A 10,389-nucleotide genomic window follows, 5' to 3' on the forward strand; every position below is an offset into this window, starting at 1 on the left:
CAACCATAGATTTGGACATGCAACTGATTAGAAGCAACATGCAACCACCAAATTATGACATGCAAGATCTAGGTAGTTGTCAAAACTGACATGCAAACTTCTACAACCACCAAATTCACCAAGAACTAACATGAAAATGATTAGAAGTAGCATGAAACCATAGATTTGGACATGCAACTGATTAGAAGCAACATGCAACCACCAAATTATGACATGCAAGATCTGGGTAGTTGTCAAAACTGACATGCAAGATCTGGGTAGTTGTCAAAACTGACCTGCAACTTCTACAAACCCTCAGGCTGGCAAGATCATGGCTCTGATACCACTGAAATGTCCCTTTTCTGATTTGATATGGTATTTCACACCTCTAATCAGATCTTTAAAATCAAACAACTGCTATCACAAAGATCCACCAAATTCCTTAAGAAACCCCAAATCGGGTATGTTGAAAATAGTGCTAAAAGCTTCACAACTTCACAAATTATTAATGAATCTGAAAATGGAAATTTTTACAGAACTTTCAGCAGCATAACAGCCTACAAATTGATATTTCTAGATCCGTATAGCCTTTACACAACAGCTCGAAAATGTAGGACCAAAACTATGCTCATCGGGCTCCCGAAATAGCACAAAATATGCTCGGAAACACCACAAGAACACTAATAATCTATCTCAGAAGTTTAATCACATCCCAATATATATATTCAGCTCTATTTTAACAGCTTAAAGTATAAAATACAGCAGCAACCAAAACTGATATGAAATACTCAACCGGAAACACCAAACTCTTACAAAAATACACCCAGAAACTCACAAATCTGCACTGTTCAGCACAAAGGCAAACTCTGTATGAGCATGCACATGGAATGGCTTCAAACTCCCGTCCTTAGCCTTCCTGGAAACCTGCAAACTCCCGTTCTTGGGTCTCCCTGGAAACCTGCAAACTCCCGTTCTTGGGTCTCCTTCTCCACAGGTTTGGCAGCCTCTGAAGAATAACAAAGAATGAGTGAAAATCAAGTCTGGAATCCCCCCAAAATGCCTCCAAACCTCTTTAAAAAGGGCATAACTGTAACTCACATCCAAGAGAGGTTAATGAAACATATTTTAATAATAATTATCATTTATTAGTCCAACGGTTTCCAAAGATTAACTCCCTTTTTCCGAAACTTCACTTTCTTGGGCCTGCCTGTCTTGGCAAAGATTATTATTTTTTAATTATTTGAAAAGGGGACATGACAGGCAGGCACTGTCTCGCTATGGCAAGGTGCTCACTCTTTATGTATAGCGAGATAGTGCCTAAGTGACACATGTCCTCAGAGTTTTGTGGGTCCAGTTCAGAGGTGCCAACAATGAAGGAAAGGTACACATGGAAAATTTTCATTGGGTTGACTGCTAACTTGTCAAGAGGAACATGAGTCATCTTTGCTTGCATCCCTGGATCATAGGATTTTTCGTAAATCCACGGTGTAAATTTGAATATAGAAGGTGATGCCACCCTATGCATTTATGAGAGATGAAAGCTCCGTGTGTGAAGAAAAATAGAGTATAACACAGAAGATTTTCTTAATTCCACCATACTCAAACAAAGATTCAGAGCATTTCTAAGCAGAAACAGTTGTTGAGAAGACTGTGTTGGATTCAGTAAGATTGTGAAGCAATTTGTTCATAGAAAGATTGCAGTAACACTAAGAAGAACTAGAGTGAAATTCAAAGTAAGTACTTGCATTATAATCCTCCTGTTGTTTCAATTCCTTCAAGAGTTAATTAAAATGGCTCCAAAATAGAAAGCATTTTTTGGTCAAGAGAACTATTTGGATAGGAATGTCCACAATGATTTGCTTGAACTGCTCCCTTCTTCCACTATTGAAACTATAGAAGTTAAGAGGCTAACTTCATTAAACCCTAGGATGAAAATAGCAGATGGGTTGTATGACAAAGGAAACTGGGTTAGGGATGCAACAACTTCACAGATTGGTCTTGTTTTATTCAAAAAATGGTTTTCAGAGAGGAACCTTTTTGCCCCACATGCCAACATCTGGAATTTTGGTCTAGGGAAAATGGTGGTTCCCAATGTTTTCATGGATTATGATCTTTTGGAAGTTGTAGCTAAGAATTACAACCAAGCCCTTAGGGTAGTGAGGAGAACTAATGGTGAAATCTTGATTACAATTAGCACAGAGGAGATTAGGGAAGTTTTCAGTTTAGGGCCTGTCATTAATTATCATGTGCCCATTGATTTGAAAGGGTTAGAAAATGAGTATATGTCTAAGAGAGATGTAGCTAGGCAAGGAGAGTTGAGCGCACACATAGGTAGAATTGGAACACTGCTAGCAATAACAGCATCCTCCAGGGAGCCTTTCAAAAGGGCATACTTCAATTCTAGGGCTATAGAAATATATAGGTCCTTGTGTAAAGTTTTTGGGAGAGATGAAGAAGAGTACATGCCTGTGGATTTTATGTATATGATTACTCAAATTTCCTCTTTTGGTGTGGATATAATTTTTGATTTTGCTTCTTACTTAGCTGAGGAGATACACATTAGACTTATTGGAATTGTTAAGGGTAAGGTGGAAAAAAATTTTGGCCATTATTCTCTGTTAATGCACATGTTCTTATTCAAGGGAGTAACATGTTTTAGTAAAGAAATGGAATTAGAAGAGAAGAGAGTGGGGAAGCATTACCAGTTTAATTTTGGAGTGCAGATATGACTTGGGATGCAGAGAATGCCAATTTTTTCAAGTTTGATAGGTATTTCACTTCAAAGCTAAGATGTCTCCTATTAAGGGACAATCCCAGAATCCCCAAAGCGTTAATGAATCTCGTTAGGCCTATGGACAACCCAAGTGGTTTGAAAGTTTCACATAATTGGGGAGATGTCATTCCATATTCTATTTCTACTATATTTAGAATATATGGTTTTAAAGGAAGCCCTCACGTACTACCGTACCAAGTGCCTTTGAAGGTAGGAGTTGCTAAGATATTGTGGTAGCTGGGAGGAGTGGAGGAAGCCCTTCTATTGAAAAGACAAAAGGGGTCAATTTTTCCTACTTGCACAGTGGCTCATCATTTTGTAATCACAAAAGGAGGTTGGCTTTCTCTACACAAGATTTTGAATCCTTATAAGATGGCCATGTACCATCCTCATTTTTGTGATTTTGAAGGATTTTATCATTTGGCTCTGAGGCAGAGAATTAAGCTTGGTAAAATTGAGCATGAATTTTATTTTCCTGAAGACTTAATAAGGAATGAGTACTCCTTGCAGGAGCAAGAGACTAGGAAAGAAAAGTGGAAAGTTTTTTCTAAAATTTTGGATTTCATTCATTATTTTGATCCAGATTATAGTCCTTTGGATGATGCAATTACAAATGTAGATAAGATGAGAAAACTTATGAATAATTTTCCTGAAATAATAGAGGAAATGAATGAAAAAAAGAAATTCTTTATTAGGTTCTACCCGGATAAGGCCAGGGAAGTAATGGGAAGATTGGGTTTTACTCCCAATATAAGGGCAGGTCTATTAACTGTCCAAAAAAGGTCAGGATATACTATTGTTCAAAATAAAAAGAATACAGTGGAAAAGGCAAACAAACAATTGAGTCCACTAGTAGGGTTTTGAAAGAGAGGCCTACTGAGACCTCCCCTAAGAGGAGGAAAATAATAAGAGAGGAGAATTCTAATGTTGAGGAGTATTCACCTTCACAGATCCCTTTGAGAACCGGGGAGGAGCAGCTCACTATTGAGAAAATTGAACAAATTGGATCACAAGGGGGTGTTTTTGTCACTCAAGCAGAGATCGGTGAAGGGAACCCCCAAGAACCTCCTGTGCCAAGCCTTGAGCTGATTGTAGCTGATTTTAAGGGAAGGAAATTGGACCCTATTTTGGAACAAGCCAGCCAGCAATTTTTGTTAGATGATAGTTTTGTAAGGTCTAGGGCTTTCCATCAATTTTCTTGGAGGGCAAACATCCACAATTTTGAGGAAAGATGTAAGAACATGAAAATAGAGCATCCAGAAATGGACGAAGCCTCCATCCAAAACCAAAAAAAGGAGCAAATGATGCAAGAATTCTAGAACATTACCCCTAAGGAGGGGAGCCAAATGGTAAAAACTTATAACATACTATTGTTGCCTAATTGGGATATTGCAGATGCATTGATTTTCAACTCTGTTTCTAATAGACTGGAGTTACAAGACCCAAATAAAAAGAAATTTGTAGGGACTGCTTTTAGTGATGATCAAGCTGCTCTTGTTATGTGGTCATTAAGAAGAGGATCCAGGATTGTATCAACATAGCCTGATGGTTCAAGACTGATAGGGAATATTATTGTGAGGAGAGTTGCTGATACCTCACATGTACAAGAAGCCCACATGAATGTGGATTATTCTCAGTTTTCCTTGGCTACTACTAAAAGGGAGGAAAAGGAAATGTTTGAATTACAAAGTAAATATGATGCAGTTGTGGATGCCTACAATAAAGAGGTAAAAAGGAGAGTTGAGCTTGAGAACAAGCTATTGGGAAAATCCACCAGGCCTAAAATAACATACCCTCACCCCCCTGTTGAACCTTTCAAATCTACCCCCCTCATTGAAATACCAAACACACCCCAAGGGCCACAATATTACACTGCTGAGGATTTTGAAGAAGAAAAGAGTAAACTGTGGGCCTTACATGTAGAGCTGGAATCTAAATATGAAGATAAACTAAGAACAACTCTTACATATCTAGGAGACAAGGTTGAATGGCCACTAATCCATGATCAATTGACTAGGGTGATTAACATCTGGGAGGAGTTAAAAGCAGATGATGAGGCTCTAAAGCCTATTGTGAACAAATGGGTGAGAAGGGAGAAAGCAATAACCTTATTGTGTCTATCTATTATAAATAATTCTCATGATCAAATATATAAAACCTTTGACATTGTTTCTGATCTTGTTGATTTTGATAGCAAAAGGATACATTTACAGAAGATAATAATAGGCTACTTAGACAAATATAAGAGCCAAAAATTCAATTTATTTCCTCATGCCCTAGATAAGAAAAATAGTTTGAAAAGCAAAGTGGAATGGGCGAAGGAACTTGATGATTTATTTTCTTTAAGAATGAATCAATTCATAAATGAAACAGGGCATGCACAGTGGGCCACCACAACAGAAGAAATGGTGAAAGCCAAAATATTCTTTGATTCTTTAAAATAGGAATTTTTTGATATTGATAATGTGGCTGATTATATAATAAAAAAATAAAAGGATATTTTGCAATTCAATTGGCCAGATCACACATTATTTGACAGGTGGATGGAAGAAATGCCTTCTAGTGAACAGTTTGATGTAGATGAAACTAACAGTGATGAGGTGCAAGGTGAGGAAGTCCAAATCATTGATACCATCACTACTCAAAACCAATCAGAAGAAGAAGACAAGAAAAACCTATCACTTTCAGTTGCAGAAACAGGACCACAAGATGCCAATACAACTAAAGAAAAGGAAAAGGTAGAAGTTGTCCTTACCATGTAGAATGAAGGTGGTGGAAGCCTGTAGGTGGAGGTTAATGTGCCCTTGTCAGAACAAGCTTCATCGTTGGCTAATTTAGTAGTTACATATGAAGATGAATAAGATCAATAGCCAACTCAGCAACATTAGAACATGTAACAGAAGCTGACCCACCGAAAGGAATGATTTGATTTTGATATCTTTTGTTACCCATAGTTTTGTCATTTTGTGATAGGTGTATGTAGATATTCCTTGTAAAAGACACCTATCAGTTTCTCTTAGCCTGAAGCTTGTTGCATTTCACACTATATAAGTGAAATTCTAGGGCAAGAGAAAAGGTCCAAATTTTATTTGCTAAGTGATACACTTAGTCTATTTTTGGTCCACCATTTTTGAGAAAAAATTTGTGATGTATTTCTCTGTCAGATCTTGAGAATACATGAATATAGAATGATCTGTGTTTCTTTCTGAAGGTCATTCTAAGTCTATTGTAAATTGTATACAATTTTCAAGGAAAATGAATAAAAATTATGAATTGTCCACATATTAGTTCTTTCTGAACTTTGTCTCCTTTTGATTACTTGGTTATCTTGATGTTGTATAAGTAAAGGCTTGTGCAATTGAATGCAGTTCAATTAGGTTTTATATATGTTTATCATGGTTGTTAATTCAATGGATTAAGTAAAAGCTTTGATGAATTTGATAAAGTTGCTGCAGTAGTGGAAAGGATTTTGAATGATGATTTCTGATAAGAATTGCTGATAAAATTTGTTGTAAGGCAACAAATTAGATCTAGAGATTTGTAGTAGACTCTGAACCCCAATGGATTAGGCACTGATCAAATTTAATCTAGCTGAAAGAGAAATGTGTCACACATGATTGTCAAAATGAAAAATTATAATCAACTTTACTTTTATTTCCTGTAGATCTTCAAATTTGGCCTCTATTTGTTTGCATGGAATGTTTTAGCTTTAGTTAGCCATTATTGCTAAGAACATCTGCAGACCTATAGAAGATTTTTGGCCATATCTGTTATATGTGATGTGTTTATTAAAGTATTAAGAATTGTACATGTATTGGAGAATTTGAGATGAGAATCAAAATGAAACTAAGATAATTCTCATACAGTTTTCCCAGTCTTGTATCATCCCTGGGTATACCCACCCTAGTTTTGCAGAGCCAAAAGAGTAGAAAACCACCCTTGGTTTTGTAGAAGTTTGGCCCAAATGGTGTGCACATACAATTGATAATAGGAATTGGCTAGTCTTTAGATTGTGTGAGTATTGTCATCTTGGTATTAAGCATTTTGTTGCTTAGTAGTTTTAAAACACCAACAAATTTGTTATTCATCCAAATGGAAACCCTTGTAGGAAGACATAATTGCAATGCAAAAATTAAATGTAATGTTGAAATATAGGAGAGAGATTCTTTTGGTTGAACTAGAAGGTAAATCATCTTCTAACAAAATGATAGAGACTTTTGGTGAAGGATCCAAAGTACATCAATTCAATTATAGTCTAGTAAATTTAGGTGTCATCTTCATCATAAGTTTTTGAAGATAGTCCAATATTTGTAGGTGTCATCTTCATCAAAAAACTTCCATGATAGTCTATTAGTTTGAGGAGTCATCTCCATCACAAGTTTTCCATGGCATACTTGTAGTTAGAGGTGCATTGAAGACCTTTTATCACTACATGAGCTAGTAGTAGATGGTGATTATTCATTATCATCATCATCATCTAACATAGAATCACATGAATATCATGTTTTATAGCCCACATGGCCTAGGTATTGAGGGTACAACTCCAAGCACTAAACATAGCAGATTTCAAATTATTATCTTTATGTGTTGATGTTTAAGTTGAATGTTCTAGAGTTGAAGAGAGAAACACACTCAATTTTATTTTCTTTTTGTTCTTTTTTTGAATATGAAACTGTTGTCTAAATGATCTACAATATAAATATGTATTATTAAAATAAAAATACAAGAAAAATATGATACCAACACAACTATATTTATAAACCAAAAAATTTGTCATTATTATTTCTTCTAAGCTTTTACAACTATAGCTTCTACATATACATTTCCTTTCTTTTCTTTCATTACTATAACAAAAAGTATAATAGTTGTTACAATAGACCAACATTCCAAATGATAAATCTGCATCTACACACTTTCAATAAAATGAAACAACAAGTACATTAAATTCTTTTTGTAACTAGACTCTTTTTAACACTTATCATCAAAACATCACTGAGAAAAAACACTTGAGCGGAGACTCTCCCATTTATATTACACAACAATGGCTGAACTTTGGCATAAAAAATAATAATGATAGTAATAGTATTCACTTCCATCTTCAATATTATCATAAAAACCTACAACAAAAATACACATGTAACTATGGAAATATGCTCGAAGATAAATCCCTCTCCTCGACCACTAGAGATGCAGGTGTGATTGGAGGTCATGAATGGAAGAGCTTTTGAAGTCGAGCACATCAGGAAGAATGAAAGAAAGACAATATCAAGAGTTTCGAACTACTATTCTGCTCCCCCTATATTGATGCAAATGCAGGGCCCCCTTTCATATTATTCCTAGGGCTAGCAGGCATCATTAATCAAGTGGGTGGAGAAAACCTAAAATGAAACTGGGCTCAGAGAAAACCATGCGAAAATGCAGAGATAACCATGCGAAAATGCTCCAAAAATATCAAATGAAATCGGGCATGAAAAACATAATTGGGCAAATGTTTTTTGAACTTTACGGATGTATAAGCCCTGTGTTGGTCAAAATTTTGACCAACACATGTCTTATATGTAAAAAATTTTAATTTTTGCCTTTACATTTCGACCACCCTAAATTTATTTAGTTGATGGTAGAAATTTTTGGTCAAAAAATGATGTTAAATGTAGTAGTGTGTATACCCTCAAACCGTCTATCAAACTTCATGATAATTGTAACATTGATCAAAGCATTTAAAACTTCTGACTTCATGCCAGCCTTACCTAATGCATCCCTTGTCCTAAGAAATTCTTCGATTGTATCCAAAATACCTTCCACCGAAAGGATAGCTGATACTAATACTGCACTCCCCAGGTGATCGTATGATGGGAAACCATGCAATAAAGATCTCAAGAAAAATTTATAGAAATCCCCTGTATTTTCTTGATTCACAAGTCTTGCCAAACTTGACACTGTTACATATATAGATTTAATCAGTTTAGACCTATCTCCAAGCTTCTCCAGGAATGCTTCCTCCTTTGACTTATCCAATCCTGATTTAAGGAGTAAATTTATAGAAAATCGTGTATCATTTTTACACTGTTTACCATCAAGAACATCAAATGTAGCATCTTGTACTGCCTCAACATACATATTTAAAATAGATGTTAAAATGTTTAGCACCAAATTTGTTTGCCCTTCCTCCAGTATATGAAAAATAAACTGCTCAAATAGTGTGAGAAATGCAATATCCTTAAATGTCTATTCTATCCAAGGTGTATCATCTGTTGAAACATCCTGCCTCCCCAGGGACACTTTCCACAAGTCTGCTTCAAGTAATGATATGACTAGAGATACACATGCTCCATGCCTCAAAAAAATCCAACCCTTCTCATTCGAATTGCCCCGTTTATGCACCATTTGCTGAGTAGAAAGTACTTCCAAAAGGAAAATTTTTAGCTGCAATAGCTCTCCACAATGTGCCAAATTAATGTTATTGCGCAAAATTTTGCTAAAATTTATGAAGCATTCAGTTCCCAGCAACTTGCCGTCAGGTTCAGATTTCCAAGGTAGAACACTAACTGCCTCAAATCCAACATCAAAAAAAGTGCTCTAGCCAAGAATAAAATAGTACCTTTATAGTATAAGCTCCTCCACTTGGGAAGGTGCCTTACCATGCCAAGCTTCCAAAATCCATGAAATCACAAAGTACAGATCAGGCCAATCCAAACCCAAATCTTTAAGTACATTGTATTCTATGATACTCGAATTACAAATCCCACTGATATCAATAAGTTGAAAACAGAGATCATCCATTCCTTGCTCTCCTAAGATCCCCTCATTGAAATTTATAACATTTTGTACTACATGGTAAACCCATGATTCTAGTCCTAGATGTCCCACACCCTTGAATAGATGAAGATCTTCTCCCTGTGAACCTTGCCTCAACTTATTCCTCATTTGCAACATCAGCCAGGATGGAAAAGTAGTGAAATAATGAATCATGTGCCAAATGACTAGCATTAGTCGAGAAACTAACAAAGACCAACAAGCCAATTGTGTATTGTTAAATTCTGCTAGAGGACTACTCATATTACTTAAAGCCAAAAATGTAATCTTCGCCATCTTAGTTTTTTCACATGCACTTGATAATTGATATACCATGAGTAGAATTTCCAAGTGAAATAGATATGGCAAGCTTACAGAGACTTCTCGTACATTCAGGCATCTTGTGTGTAAACCTTTTACTTTCTCTGCAATAAAATCAACATAACCCTTACAGATTTTTAGTCTTAGTGGATCCTCATTGAAATTGGACCTTTTAGATGCCCTGATAGTAAATAGCAGTAGAGAGTAAACATTGGGTCAGTTTTAGAAAACTTCTTATTAGCTACTACATATTGTTGTAGGTTATATGCAAGCAGTTGCATGCTATTATTAATTAATGTAGCCTAGCATGTTTTGTTAATAAGAATCCAGCAGTTTCAGTGTGGTGAGCTCTTTATAAACATTTTTTTTGTAGAACTAGCCAATGGTTGCATTCGTTATAGAGTTTACACAATATTATTAGTCTATGGAATTAAAATTTAACTATAAAGGGAAAGACATGGTGCCTAAAGGAATTTTTGAATAATCAATATGACGAGCAGATCTAAGGCAAAATTTTTATGAAG

This window comes from Cupressus sempervirens, chromosome 3 (assembly GCF_028749045.1).
Source record: "Cupressus sempervirens isolate cs-2001-9-10 chromosome 3, ASM2874904v1, whole genome shotgun sequence".
Taxonomy (NCBI): domain Eukaryota; kingdom Viridiplantae; phylum Streptophyta; class Pinopsida; order Cupressales; family Cupressaceae; genus Cupressus; species Cupressus sempervirens.